Here is a 16,166-nt window from a genome sequence, read left to right as displayed (position 1 = left end):
GAAAGTGATGGAACAACTTATCCTTGATATGCCTTGAGATGACACCAAGGATAAGAGGGTCATTAGGGACAGTCATCGTGGTTTCACCAAGGGGAAGTCGTGCTTGACCAACCTCATTGCCTTTTATGAGGATATAACGAGGTGAATAGATGACAGCAGAGAGGTGGATGTGTTCTACCTTTGCTTCAGTAAAGCATTTGATCTCCCACAGCATCCTTACATCTAAACTGAGGCAGTGCAGTCTGGACGATTGGGTGGTGAGGTGGACTGCGAACTGCCTGAAGGAAAGCAGCCAGAGAGTCATGGTCAATGGGGCAGAGTCTAGTTGGAGACCTGTATCTAGTGGAGTCCCTCAAGGGTTGGTACTGGGACTGGTATTCTTCAATATATTAATCAGTTATTTGGATGAGGAAATAGAGTGTGCTGTCAGCAAGTTTGCTGATGACACCAAGCTGGGAGGAGTGGCTGACACACCAGAAGGCTGTGCTGCCATCCAGTGAGACCTGGACAAGCTGGAGAGTTGGGTGGGGAAAAATTTAATGAAATATAACAAGGGACAGTGTGGAGTCTTGCATCTGGGTAGGAACAACCCCAGGTTCCAGTATAAGTTGGGGAATGACCTATTAGAGAGCAGCGTAGGGGAAAGGAACCTGGGGGTCCTGGTGGACAGCAGGATGACCATGAGCCAGCACTGTGCCCTTGTGGCCAGGAAGGCCAATGACATCCTGGGGTGTATTAGAAGGGGGGTGGTTAGTATGTCAACAGAGGTTCTCCTTCCCCTCTCCTCTGCCCTGGTGAGACCACATATAGAATATTGTGTCCAGTTCTGGGCCGCTCAGTTCCAGAAAGACAGGGAACTGCTGGAGAGAGTCCAGCACAGGGCAATGAAGATGGTTAAAGGAGTGGACCATCTCCCTTATGAGGAAAGGCTGAGGGAGCTGGGTCTCTTTTGCTTGGAGAAGAGGAGACTGAGGGGTGACCTCATTGATGTCTATAAATATGCAAAGGTTGAGTGTCACGAGGATGGAGTCAGGCTCTTCTCAGTGACAACCATCAGTAGGACAAGAGGTAATGGGTTCAAACTGGAACACAAGAGGTTCCACTTAAATATGAGAAGAAACTTCTTCACAGTGAGGGTGACAGAGCACTGGAACAGGCTGCCCATGGAGGCTGTGGAGTCTCCTACTCTGGAGACATTCAAAACCCGCCTGGACGCCTTCCTGTGTAACCTCATCTAGGTGTTCCTGCTCCAGTGGCGGGATTGGACTAGATGATCTTCTGAGGTCCTTTCCAATCCCTAACATTCTGTGATTCTCTGAGCAGACACGCATGCAGGGAGCAAGCTGCAGACAGCCAGAACAATTACTCTAAGATGAATAATGAGTTCAGCTGTATTACTGCTGTCTCGGTAGCCACTGGAGGGATTTGGCTTAGCTCTGTTAAACAGCGGGAAGAAGGAAGCAGGAAGGACCAATGACACCTCCTATGAGCAGGATGAAATAGGGGAGAGCCCAAAAGCCCGAGGAGGAGCTGGAGACTGAGCTGTCTCCAGGACACTCTCTACAGCTGTCACCATTGCTCTGTCCCTTTGCAGAAGATTCCCCCGAATCTTCTTCCCCACCTCAGTCCTGTTCACCAGGTAGTTTATTTGATGTTAGAGAGGTCCAAACCAGAGTATCTCATCTGTTGAGTGTTGGATTGAGTATTTTTTTCTGCAAAGTCTTTTTCTCTCCAAAGGCTGGCTTGTTGGGGCCTTTTAAATTTTTTTTGGTTGGAGTAGATTAAAACTGTATCTGAGCATAATAGTGGTGTCTTGGCAATGTTGCAAGCTTGGACTTAAAAAATTTCTTCCTCTCTTTTCCCCTTTAAAACTGTTACTTATCATGTTTTAAATTTTGCTCTGCCAATGGGCCCTTAACAAGAGGAGAACAGATTTTTTTTTCCGCCAAATATTATCTGCTGAATGCTCTGGCATTGTGAGTTCTAACTGTGCCTTTATACATGTGAATGAGGCAAACGAAACCAGACACAGAAGCTCTGTATTTCCAATTATAATCAACAATTTCCCAATTTCCCTGTCACTTCTGAGCCTTTGAATTTTGCTCCCGTACCTAAGTCTTAATTTTTCTTTTGCACTTCATGGCTACTCGTGGATGTTGCGTGTGAATTTATAAGAATTGTCTCTCTACTAATTCTGCTCAGACTAGTTTGTAAGCAGGTAGGCATGAGAAGATAATTTGCAACTGAAGACAGAGCTACAAGAGATGTAACTGAATAAGCATTTCTGCTGCATCTGACTTCAGTGCTTCAGAAGTGGGTTTTGTGCTTAGATGTGGTTTTAGTTTTTAGATTCTCCTTGCCAAGCTTACGAGTAATGTTTTGATTCATTTTTGTTCCCTACAAATACATACTGTTACTTTGTTCTGTACTACACTAGGGAAATCCACTCATCCAGACTATAGACAAGTTGGTTAAAGACTTCATTCAGGGAGCGAGGAGGGCATCAGTCTCTTTTACCAAATAGCAAGTGATAGGATGAGCGGAAATGGCCCCAAATTTCACCAAGAGAGGTTCAGATTGGATATTAGAAAAAATTTATTCACCAGAAGAGTTGTCAAGCACTGGAACAGGCTGCCTGGGAAGTGGTTGAGTCACCATGCCTGGAGTTGTTTAGAAGACACATAGATGAGGTTCTTAGGGACATGGTTTAGTGGTGGGCTTGACAGTGTTAGGTTAATGGTTGGACTCAATGATCTTAAAAGTCTTTTGCAACCACAATGATTCAATTATTCTATAAGGAAGCAAAACCTCTCTGTGTAATGCATTACACACCAGATATACTCAATACTTAAAATAGAAAGAAAAATTAGCTCTTCAGCTGTAAAAATGTTTTCCACTTCATGAATTTTTATTAAGCAGATTTTTCTCCTGCTATACATGCTAGTAAGTCTGCAAGCCTGACCTAGTCAGCTGGTGAGTTGACTAACAATTATAAATGAGAAAGAAAAAGCGGGAGAAAATGTTTGGTGTGGACACCCAGTGGTCTACATAATGTTATCCTCCTGCCCTTTCTCTGCTTGCTGTAGTCATTGACTTGCCTTTGGCAATTGCATGAGCTAAAATATCTGCCTCCTGCTCAGATAGCCTTGTACCAGGACTGAAACTAGAGCATGTTATTCCATCATTAAATGGGCAATGTTGAATACTTTGGAAATTAACAACAGCTGCAAGTTCTTCAACTATTTTTATTTGTACTGTGGCTGTAATTTTTTTGGTGTGTTTGAGCTGAAGTCAGAAGAGGAAAGGAAAATAGATCCCCCAAGAGACTGCCTTTTTGTTTTTAATTAAAAAAGGCTATGCTGAACAAAAGCATCCATAAAACAAATAGTACGAAGGGCAGCCTAGCAGTTTATTCAGTGTTTTGTGGGCCCCTTAGTCTGGTTGCTGGTATGACTTTCTCGGGGTTTTAGTGGCACCTCGACACATGGTGAGGTAACCGGCACCTTCCATGGTCAGCCCTCTCCTTTAAAAGTCCTACTGCTAGTAGCATCTGTCTTAGCATTTCATAAAGATTGGTGGCAGCAAAGTAATTTTCTGTTTTATTTTTTTTATGCTCCTAGCCAGAGACATAAACCTAAATCCACGGCAGCCACTGCATTCTGCAGTCTTTAGATGAGACCCTAAAATCAAGCTAAGAATCCTAAGAGGATGATTGTAAAACACGATTTCTTAATTATCCTTCAGTAGTCCAGTGAGTCGGATTTCTTCCCAGAAGTCACGTGATCATGGGTCAGGAATGACAAGGCAGAGACCATGCTTTAAAACAAAAGGTCAGATCCATGAATTGGCATCTTGCCCCGGTGCCAAAGGGGTTCAGGCTCCTGCTCTGCTCCTTTTCTCACAGTGCCTGGCAGCTCTGCGGGTGCAGAGGGAAGGTGGGGAGATGATGCTGGGGGAGAATGGGTATCACAGTGTTGTTGCTTTTTGGAGCACCTGGAAGTAATATCACTCACAAGCGGTTAGGATGTTGGCTTGAAGTTTGGAACACAGCAAGAAACAGCAGTTGGAAGGGTCACTGAGGGGAAAAAAATCAGGTTTTCGCTTAATCTGTGGCCATTTTTATATTCTGACTAAGCACTTGTTGAAAGTAGGAGTGAATGAGAGGAAGACCGTCCTGTAGCATTACCCTTTCTGAAAGCACAAGAAGATGCTTCTTAGAAGCCTCGCCATTGAGCAACTGCAGAAATAAGTGAATTGTTTGTTTATCTGAAAAGCAATTTAACAGGAAAGTTAGCAAGAATGTTTTTTTCTTTTAACTGAAGAGGCAAGTGGTCCGGTTCTTTCATCTTTTTATGTGACCCAGCTCATTGCAAGACATCCATTCCTGAGGCTGGAGTTCATTTTTGAAAAATGCATAGTCATTCCTTTAAAAACATTGAAAGTGTGGTATTGTATTTCTGAATTTGAGTAGAAATTAATAAGGGAGGTGGTTTGCTGTTCTTACTCAGTAACCTAAAACTTTAATGACAAAGCCAAACCACTTCCCTGTAACACTTGTGCAAGTACGTAACTTCACTACCATGAATATAACACAGGGTCCTCTTCGTCTGTGAAATCTTACTGACATATTTGAAGGACTTAAACTTTACTTGGTATCTGATGTCTGATCTGAGAGTCTGCAAACTAAAGATTTTTGCTGCTTTAGAGAAACACAGCTTTATTGACATGAGTTGGAACCGCTGCATTTAAACTATTAAAATTTTTCATATTTTCATTGAAAAAGAACAGTGTCGTGGCAGGCGTGAGCCAAGGGAGAGCAGCCTCTCAATGGTGAGGTGCCAGGCTTTTCCAAACAAAGGGTTTGCTTTTTGTTTGGCTGGGGTTTTTTTGTTTGTTTGTTCTTCTTATTATTTTTTAAATTGTTGTTGTGTTGGTTGGTTGGGTTTTTTTGCTATGTACTATGGGAAAATAAAAAGATTTCCAGCCTGGGCTGACATGAGAAGCTGTAGCTAATTCATGATGTCGTACTTCTTCCTCAGAAAGGTCTCCTGGTTTTAAACTCTATTGTTGGTGAAAAATGGGAGCTGCTGCCTCACATGGAGGAGAGGTGAACCAGCCATCTATCTGCAGTATAAAAATGATGAAGTTGGCGAAGTCAGCCCCTCACCAATACCCTTTGCAACGTGCTGTCATTCTTCTGTGGTGGTCGTACTACCTGTCATTCAGAGTCTGCCTTTCTGATTTCTTTGGCTGCCACCCTGTTGGTTTTTGACCTCTGAAGCCTGTTTGGAAAAATGCTGGGAAGAAGCCTTGACTGTGGCTCAGAGCTGTTGCCGTTTATTTTGGTTTGCATCTTCTGCTGCCTGATGGTTTTGTTTCTGAGGAGCAGCAGGGAGAAGGTGAGGTGACCTGATTGGGGTCTGACATCCTTCTGGATAATCCAGATCCTGAAAACTACACCTGTGGAGGTCACAGGGATGACTAAACATGATTCTGGTTTGATGCTTTGCTTTTGACTTGCTAATTCCAGCTGGCGTACACCTTGGTGAAAGAAGAATTAGAGACAAATTTTATTCCACTTCTCATCTTGCTGATTGTCTTTGACACATCATTCCCTTGCTCGCTTCTCTGTCCTGCTATTCCTATTCCACTTTTTTCTCCCATTCTTAGTTGGCATTTGTGGTTATAGTCTAAAGGGTCCTTTGGCTGCACAGAGCTTCTCTGAAAAAATGTAGGAATGCTGCTTCAGTGCCTTCATTCTGTGGTGCTGTTTCCCCTCTGGGATGGACCCTGTAATACTTGGAAGATGAGCCAGCAGGCCTGTGAAGAGAGAGGCAGCAAGCCAGGCTGTGTCCTATGGAAGCAGAAGAAATGCCCTCAGCGCCTCTGGAGTTGCCCACTGCTGAGAGATTGAATTTTATCCGAAAGTTTAATTTACATGACGTTGTCAATGCAGACCAAGTATCTGAATGCATCTGTGCACATTTCTGAGCTATTGGCGCTATTTCCATCTGTTAATGTGGGCAGGCACTATTAAAATCCTCAACACTTTCAGTCTAGTTGACTAATTTTCTAGCTGCTAGGTTTATAAATTAAACATTTATGGCTATATCTCATGCTATTATCCATCCATAGCAATACCTTCAGGCAAGGATCTTGAGCTTTTTTTGGAGTGTGGACCGTGTGTTAATGGACAGCGAATGTTTCATTTATACCTCATCTCGCTTTCACGATTCTCAGTTACTGGACACCCCTGAGGTAGTCTCAGATATTCTTTCTGAGGAAATAGCCTTAGTGAAGAAATTTGTCATGCCTGTGTCAAAGGTAAGAGCAGGATTCATTGCAGTGTCCTGACTTTTCTTTGTGTCTTGTCAAGTAACTTCCTCATGTGTGAATATGATGTATCATCTGCAAGCAGGAGTAAAGGAAAACATAACATCAAATGAACCACAGACCAAAAGAGTGGTAACTAGAGGTCCAACAGTGATGGCTAGTAAATGTACATTGTAAGTGTTATTAGAGAAAACTGAAAGCTTGATGGAGTTCCAAGAAAATCCTCATATCTGGATGTGTGTTTGGGCGAAGAGCATGCACTGACTGAGCAAAAGAGGAGGCATACACAGCAAGCATGTCCTTCATCAAGTTATGCAGGGGGTGGTTTGAGGAGTGAAAGCAATATGAGCTGAGACATGGCTGCTAAACTAAGAGATTATTTGAATTTGCCTGGTTATGCATGTCCAGTATCTCTATCTAGACAGCCATCTTTGGAACGTGCGGTAGATTATTTTTTTCTTCTTCTTCTTCCAAGAAGCTATTTTAAGTATGGAAAAATTCAAGTGATCACTCAAACCAAGGAAAAGATCCTGTTAAAAAAGTGCCAATTGCTGATATGCTTTTGATTTGAATGAACAGATCTGTCAACACTCTTAGTGGATTATGTTGAAATTTGTCAAGCTGGGACACTGGAGATTATTGTTTAGGTACATTCAGTCTCCTAATAGGAAAAAAAAAGCAAATGTTATGGTCTTATGTAGGAAGTTACTTCATTTGGAAAAATGCTTTGCCATTAGTAGGCATCATTACTTGCCAGAAAGGGCTGACTATTTATTTGCTCTTCTAGTCCTTTCATGGGAAATACTCCAAGGACAAATGCTTAGTATTTCTTCCTGCTCAGATAAGTAGTTGTGAGGTACAACTGTTGGATTTGTCTCACTGGAACTTAATAGTCATATGCCATCACTATGGCAGTGTATTGGACTGTCTGAGTAGGAGTCAGTTTAGGCTCTTAGTTTAATTTAAAAGGCATTGATATTTTAGTCCACCTGGTGAGTGTTTGCTCAAAAGCCACAACAGAGCATCTCCCTGAAAGCTTGAACTGACCTGTTAAACAAATTCAAATTACACTCGGTTAAACTCTTCTACTGTTTCTTTCTTTGAGAAGAGTTTTGGCCTGAGAAAGATGTGTTTGCTGCCAGTCAGTAGGAACTTCAATAGACTGTGTGCAAAAATAGAAAAACCTGATTATTAGCCTGGATGAACTCAAATGCATAAACTCCTCCTAGTGTTCCAGGAACTGAGTCCCAAAGCAAACCATTTTCGGGACTGTAACATGGAGATGATCATATTTCAGCATTCTAATACACTAATTCAGCCCTGGTCAATGAGCTATCCTTGCAGACCAGACCATGTTCACCTTTGCTGTGTTACTATTTGAGTCTCAGTGTTTACTTCAAGGTAGTTAGTCTAATGTAGCTGGGCCAAATGAATGAAATGTTTAGAACTCTTTCTCCAGTCCCAGTTTGGTCATTAAACCAAATTGGGCCTGTACTATAAATCATGCATCTGTGCTTTTCCCTTGAGAGACTGAGATACCTTGTGAGGATGTAAATAACATAGTAATAATGGCTCTTCGTGGAAGTATCTGTAAGTAGGCATGTGACAATTCACTGTGACGCAGATGGGGATTGGCTGGGAACAAACCTTCTCCCAGTAGAGTTTTGAGGTAGATACTTCTGCTCAAAGAAGCACCTAGATTCTGACTTGCTGGGTTTTTTTAGGAACTGGTTTTCAAATATCAGAATGTTTCCAAGGTAACCTCTTTACTTTCCACTGTATGCAGATGCTCACTTTTTTTAAACACACATGGCATGTGTAATCTGATTTAAAACAAACAGATGCTCCTAACAACAATCTAACACTAAACATGATGGTTTTCTAGAATGAGTTCTTGAAGGTGAGAACTTGCCTTAGCCTTGCATACCTTCCAGGGGAACAGCACTCTAGATGATATTTCATTATTATTGATTTTTTTTTTGGTTCCCTGCAATGGCTGTGTGATTGGTCATAGGAGTCTGCATCTTGTTTCATGGGACAGAGTAGTTGCTATCTTCAGTGTTACAGATGTTTTCAGGACTTCAAAGCACAAAGTATTTTGATCCAGTATTTGCAGTTTTGGAATATATATATATATATATGTATGTATGTATATATATATATCAGAAAACTGAAAAGGATGAAATCTTAGTTGACTAAAATAATATTTTGTTTTCCAATGACTCCTTGTAAGAAGAATCTGAGGAAAGTGTGCATCACTGGATTAAGTGTCAAGAATGAAAAACAAGGGTAGTAGGGATGGGAGCAAGAGTTGCTGTGATTATGCATTTGTGCTCTGTCCTGTCAGCTCATGCTCTTTTTCTGCAGAACAAATGAGCGTCTGGAGGATGTATAACACCAACAGGAGAAAGCCTGGGAATTCCCAAAGCAAGTGCCCTTAGTCCTGGTGACCATCAAAGAAATCTAGTTTCCTGGAGTCTTGGATGGGCTGTCATAGTTTAACTAGCTGGCATCTGTAGTACAATGCTGCTACTACCCCGATCTTGTCTGTACAGCAAATGGCTGAGAAAATTGGTTTCTGAATCCATCTTCCTTTGCTCAGTCTTTCTTTGCTTTGCTTTATTATTAGGGGAGATGAAAGATGCCCTCTGAGGATTTAAGTACTAGGTAATTTAAACGCTGTTTTCATTCTTGGGATGGCAAAGCAGAAGAATTAAATACACATGGGAAACAGGCAAATTTGCCAGTTCAGCATGAACTGAAGGGAATGAATGCTGGCGTGGTTTTAGATAAAAGTGGGGGAAACTCAAATCTAGACTTTGCTGTTAATAGTGCTCTAGATAGTATCAGCTCCTGCAAGGAAGAAGTGGCTACTTAGGGTACAGGCTGAAGATGAACCAAACTTCCCGTTCTTAGTCAAAGGAAAGCAAGTTTGGTATATGTGTCTTGATGGCGACACTGAAAGTGTTGCCTACATTCATTAGAGGCTTAAAAGTAAAATCATTCTATCACCAAATCATTTTGTTTGTAAAACCTAGCATTTGTTTTGCTTTATTTCTAATGAGACTGAGGGTGGAAATGGCAAATATCCTCACTCTTCACATGGTCTTACTTTCAAGTCCTGCCAAATGATCCCTTCCCCCCATGCACCCTACTTTATGGATTGTTTTATAAGATGATTTATGACTTATTCTGTAGTTAAAGAATGCAAATAATAACCTTTCTTTTATTTCTCATGCACAAATAAAAGGTAACAAATAATTGCAGAAGCTAAATAAAATTTTGGAGCTGTGGAACCTGCACAGTATCATTTGAAATAGATCAACCAGTTCTTGTGGAGTTGGGAAAATGTTGCAGCTGTTTCCTTCGAGTTGGAACAAAAGACTACCACTACCCCCTTAAAGCTGCAGAGACTCCAGTGGAATGTGGAATCTTCTTTGCTTTTCTTGGGAGAAAATGCTTTCAGTATGTGGCATGCCTCATGCTTTCTTGCAGATCTGCCACAAAAACTTTAAGTGTAAGGTCAGACCCCCGAGAAAGGTTTAAAACCTTCCAGCTTCTATGTTTGTACAAATGTTTCTGAGTTTATGGATGCAGAAATAAGAATGTAAAGCAAGTCCTAACCTTTTCTCTTGGTACTTTCATAAGCATCTGGCTTGACATTCTGACGAAGTTGGATATTTCACATAACAACAATAACTATCATAACTATGCTTTCCCAAACATTTTGAAGACTGCATGTGGTTATTCCATCCAAGACAGTCAATTGTTGTTATTAATGGCTCATATTAACACTCCCATATGCTGTGAAATACTTAGCAGGTGTGACTGCTGCACGCACATGAGAACTGAGTGAAGTGATCTATGTGGGTGAGGGTTTCTATAGGTGATTTATCACACCAAGCCGCTTTACAATGTGGAGTAAGTGTGTTGAACAGGGTGTGGAGCTCTACACAGTGGGGTGTGTGGGAGGGCGCTGTCCGCTGTGCTGATGGCGCCCTGGGCAAGGGCCCCATCCTGCTGCGGGAGGGCTCCGAAAAACAAGGATCTCTTGCTTTTCCTTTTTTTCTTCCCTTAGGAGACTGATGAAAGGATTATATTAAATTGAAATAGTATTGTTCTGCAACTGAAGTGCATTTGCAATTTGCTCTACAATGGAGGGGGGACAAAAAAAAAGTCAGCCTCCTGAAATGAAATCGCATGGAAGGGATATTTGTATTTCTCTTGTGGGAAAGGTTAATAGATCTAAATGTAAAGTAATGCTTTGAGATGGGAGGCTATCTAGTGCTAAACTCACATGAATTCTAAATAAAAATATGATGATTAATGCATGTGCTCTGAGCACCAGAAGTATTAATAAGAATTAGCTGCTTGTGCTGAAAATTTTTGCTGTTGCAAACACACACTGATTAATTCAAGGTGGAAAAATTGCTTCTTTTAAGAATCCTATATGGGAAATATCCCCTTTTTTTCCGTGGAGAACAACCAGAAAGACTGGCCAGAATGAACTCCTTCTGAAATATATGAAAATAATTCTTTATACTGTGAGTTATATGACTTTGTAATCTTTGTCTTGATGAAGTAACTGTGTATCTGGAATAGTATCTGTTCTGTTTACTGTTACATGGGAGGGAAATCTTGGTAAAGGATCAGCATCCTACTATACAAGAGTTTCCTGCGGTTTCCTGACTACCTTAGTAAATAAAAATACCTTAACATGATACTGGTTTTTAGTAAGGGTTGCTTCTGTCTTGTGTGAAGAGTATGCTTGCAAGCTCAGTTTCTTAGAATGGTTTGGAGATGGGCTACTTTTACCCTCAGCTGCTAGCATCACCAGGGAAGAGGTAGGGATGAATTTTGATGGATTTGAGCAAGGCTAAAGCAAAATGTATTTTCTGTAGTAAATTGTTTTCACCCTTAGGCTGCACTTTTCAGTTTCAGTATGTGTTGTCTCTTAACTCTAATGGATGATATTTTGCCCTTTTCTTGTCTATGGAAGAACAGTATGCTCATATTCTTGTCTCTGCAAATCCAATCTTTCAAACTTGCAGCATGCCCAAGTCCTTCTGATTTCAGTGCACCATATCTAATGAGCACCTTGTATTTCATAATGCTTTCAGCTCTTGTCTAGGCACTGAAATGGAGAGTGTTCTGAAAACTGTTACAATTTTAAAGGCCGGATCCTATAAAACATTGCGGTTCCTAGCCAATAATGTGCCCTCTGGAACTGATTATTTAGTCTGGAGTTACACTGCAGACTGTCTCATCCTTTTGTCTGGGCTCCACCAAGTACTTGCCAGGTGCAGTGACCAATAAAACTGGAAGAGACTTGTGCAAGCGAGTTTTGCAAGAGGCTTTCTGTAAGAGGCAGCAAATGTAGCCAGTTGTTTCTCAGATGCTGTGGAGCCATATGGTCAGAAATGTGTCTTTATTACCACAAGTACTAATTTGAGCTAGCTGTGTGGAATATGGAGTTGAGGGTGCATGTTGGAATAGGGTTGTTTGATGCTCAGAAATTACGAGGTCTTGTTCCGTGTCTTAGATACTTTTAACTCTTTCTTCCTGATCATCTGTGAATTAATCCTGGCAGACCCTATAGCCACAAGAATGACATTTGGATCAGCTTGCACCCTACTAACATATAGCATATACCCACCTGAATGGGAGGTAGCAGTCACTAAGTGGGTCATCCCAGAATGCTAGGAGCTGTGATATCAGCATGGCACATCACTCAGTTAAATTCCTACTTCCTGCCCCTGCCCCCTTCTGAATCTACCTATTTGGATCCTTATAACTGTAATACATAATAGAATTTGTGTGTAGCATCTAGCTTTTTGTCTGGTTAAAAAGAAAAAGCCACACCCTTTACTGCTGTTAACTGATAGGGTTTCATTGACTTTGTGATCAATAGCAGACCTGTGCTTCCTACAGAATCTGGCTTTGAGGAGATGTCACAAACTCACTCTGAATGTCCCTTCAGCATACAGATAGAAATCACCCTCCCTGCTGCCCTCAACAAGTGTGTCCCTCCACAGCAGGCTGCTTTTTTCCATTGGTATCTGTAACAAAAATGGATGGTGCTTGTATTGGAAAATATTTACTATCTGCAGATGGGGCTGTAATAGTCTTTACTTTATTATTATTATTTTCTAAACATCCAATAGAAGCACTGGGCATGAATTCACCAGTCCCTCGATTGTGAAGAGTAATTAATTGATTCGATCTGTTTTCTTTTTACTATCCTGTGGACTGAAAGATAATGATCTGCAATGTGGAGAATATCCCCGCTAGAGATAGTATTTCTGCAAATCCTCCAAAGCATAACTAATGATCTGTGGAGTACCATCCGACATTCAGTGAGCAGGCTGCCTACTGTCTTCCCCCACACCATGTGCATACATATGTACTTGCATTCTGTATCTTATGGTGTGATCAAAACCAGTCTTTGGTTAATGTTTTAGTAACTTCTCTTTTTTATCGTTCTTACTAGCATTTGCATTTTCAATCTGTGGCAGGAAGCACATTTCCTTTCTTAAAGGAAATCTGCATAAATATAGAGGCCACAGAAAAGGACGACTTACAAGTTCACATTGCTGCAGTCTGTCAAATAAAACAGGCTACAAGACAGATGCTGATTTGTTTAAAATCAAACAAACAAACCCAAGTCTTGTGTGTTTTCTCTTTTCCAATGTGCAATCTTAAAGAATGTATTCAAGCATCTGGCTAATTCACATACCATTAATTCTCTAAAGATTACATATGCACACCCAATTAGACCTGCATAATTTATTAAAAAAAAATAAATGAATGTAGTCTTGTGTTTATATTTTATAGCTGTGACAAATTTTAAAGGACATAGGAGGAATTTTATGAGCAAAATGTGGAGTCCTTCTAGAAAAGCTGAAAGCATCAGCAGGGTTGTACCGAAGTTTGTTTAAGAACCATAAACACAGTTTCTTGCTATTAATGAATGGATAAATGACTTTTTTAAGTCATGACCTTGTTAGAAACTCTGGGGTATAGCCTGTCTTCATACGGGAGCTAGTGGAGTGGGCACTAACCATGATGTCTGAGGTCCTTTCATGTTGCAGTAACAGGAGTTATCTTCCTTTTGTTTCTGTTTTGTGGACTGCCATGAGTTGCTGCAGCTGTGGTTTCTTGAGGGTTTAAATAGTCTCAAATGGCTGCAAGGACATCATCCTCTAAAGGCTCTGTGAGGATGAGAGCCTGGTGCTGATGGTGTACATCCCCTCACATGCTTGTATTCCTCTCCACCAGCTTAACTGAGAGGCCAGTACCACTCAGAAGAATAATGTGGGTCTTGGATGATCATAGTCTGCTTCAGAGGATGTGCATGGGATGGGAAAAACTAATCTGTGGCCTGACTACGCCATTCATCTCTCTGGTACCCGACTATTCAAGAGGCTCAAATCCTTAGAGGCAATGACATCCCTGTCTTATTCTTAGCAGTCAATTCTTGTGAGATGTGCTTAACCAGCAATAGAGACAGTAGTTAGTAACCACCTGCTGTGTGTCGGGCTTTACTGATATAAAGTTGCCATGGAGATTGGTAGGTGTTTAAACTGAGCGGGAACTAGGAACAGTTTGCCCTGTGCATGCAAATCTGTTTGACATGTTGTGTGTATCAGATTTGGCTGTGCTGCTCACATTTGAGGTCCACTTGCTTGTCTGTCTTGTAGGAGAGCCGGACAACTGCCATTCAGTATTCAGAGTGCTGTGTTGTTAAGGTAGAATTGGGTTTGGTACCTACTGTTTCGGGGCCCATATAAAAGCGAAGTCTGCGTACCAAAGCATTTTTAGTGCAGGTACCCAAGTGCTGTAAGCTAGAGAGAACTGTTAACTGGCAAAACTTTCCTGGGCTGGAGCAGATGATCACAGTAAGCATATTGGCTGTCTGAAACAGAGAATTAGTATGAGGCAGGAACAGAAATCTTACAGCTTGGGAGATGTGGGAAGGAGGAATCTTCCCAATGCATTTTAGAACTCATAAAGTGGATTAAAACACAGAGAGGAGGGCAAGCAGAATGAATGCTGAATATAAATGTCTCCTTTACACTTGTAAAGGGTACACAGGCTCCACATGCTCAGAAACATTGCTGGGAAAACATCAATTAAAATGCTTGAGACTGACGAAGGCTTTAAGACTGTTGAGGTAAATGGTGACTCATATTGGTTGAAAAGCAGGAAGGAAAAACACTTAACAATGTACACCCCGGGCTGGATTCTGAAATGGAGCTTCCCAAAGGGTCAACCTGCAGGCACCGGGATTTTAGCCAGGGCCTGCTGATCTGCAGCCTTCAAAGTTGAAGTGCCAAAGTATTTTTCACTGACTTGGCAGCAGACCTGCTGGGTTTACGATACATATACATTTGCAGGGTGATATGGAGAGAAACGTGGCATATTTAGAGCAAGACGAAACAGCCAGCTGATGAAAATATTCATAAGGAAGCATTAAGCAGCTGGAAGCTTTGAAGGAGGGCAAGGAAAAGAGGAATAGGGCAAGTGTGGAGATTTATCTTTGAACACCACTTGCTCCAGCAGCAGCTATGGAACCCTCCTGCATATCCTGCCTGGACCAGGGCATCGATTTGAGAGTGGAATGAGGCTTCCACAGTGTTTATCATGAGGGAAAAGCTCCAGTCCTTTCAACAGAAGCTAAAGCTTGTGCATCTTGAAGACTGGTGTGAGCCTGTCATATTAGTGAAAACGCCTGATCACATGCATCAAAAGTCTTCTCCTTCTCCCCTATGTCCTGTACCACTCGTAACAATGTAATCCATAGCAGTTTGTCTTCATGGGCTGTAATTGATCTGTCTGTGATTTAGCTCATCAGATACTCATTAAAGAGCTTGCAGCCTTTCTTATTCATGAGGAGTGAGAGTTGGGGATCTAAAACCACTTTGTCTTTGTCTTAACTGGATTCATGTAGTAGTCTGATATTCGGGGAGGCTAATCAACTTATAGGAGCTATTATTTAAAGGTGAGCTGCCAAATGAACATGAAGGATTATCCAAGCACCACCGGTGTGCTGAGTGCTCTCCAACACGGGGTTTCAGGTGTGAGCAGCAGAGGGAATTATTGCTAAAACCTTAGCAAGATACTCCTTGCTGCTCTGCGGAGGGTGTCCCACAATGCCCTGGCTGTGTGTGATCAGATAACGTGACTTGTGACTGAGCTCCTGGAGCTACATTTGCAATGAAGACGGCATTTTACGCTAGCGATGTCAACGGGTTACACAGAAATATTTTGTGCATTGTATATAGAGTTTGGGCCTGACATCTGGTTTTCTTTTTTTAAGCACTGCTAGTACTCTGGGCTGCCGTCTGTACGCTGGTAGCATGTGTAACGATGTGCGCTTCCCGTGTTGCCACATACTGAGAAAATGCCTGTCATCATCCTTTAAGAAGGATATGCTGGCAATCTGCAAAAGAGAACAATACTGCTGGGCAGCAGAAAGCAGTTTCCTTTCCCCTGTACTTTAATGAATACTTGGGATATTTCCAAGCTGTAGGAAAACTAGATGGGATGGATGGGTTCTCCACTCTGCTCCTTTCTGAGCCTGGCTCTGCACACCACAGACTTCCAGAAAGATGAATCATTCACTGCAATTATTTAATTTATTGTATAGTCATAATGCATAGCTTATGCCGTGGAGTTCTCTTAAGTAACTACAACCACAACGGCCTATTAAGTTCTCCCTGGTCTTTTAAAACACCAGTTCTTCCAGGGATCCTGTGTCTGCACTGAATCTACTGACTTTGATGATGAATCATGGGAAGCTATGGGGCCCTGCAGACAAAGCCCCATGTGAT

The 16,166-nt window shown here is 41.7% G+C and overlaps 1 protein-coding gene across 1 annotated transcript in view; it reads left to right on the top strand.

The window, feature by feature from the left end:
- VOPP1 (VOPP1 WW domain binding protein) overlaps nt 1–16,166 on the top strand; it is a 68,845-nt gene that overhangs the window by 28,241 nt on the left and 24,438 nt on the right. The gene's annotated exons all lie outside the window — the stretch shown is intronic.

This window comes from Patagioenas fasciata, chromosome 2 (genome assembly GCF_037038585.1).
Source record: "Patagioenas fasciata isolate bPatFas1 chromosome 2, bPatFas1.hap1, whole genome shotgun sequence".
Lineage (NCBI taxonomy): Eukaryota > Metazoa > Chordata > Aves > Columbiformes > Columbidae > Patagioenas > Patagioenas fasciata.
The sequence above is the reverse complement of the archived record's forward strand: the minus strand, read 5'-3'. Positions and strand labels throughout refer to the sequence as shown.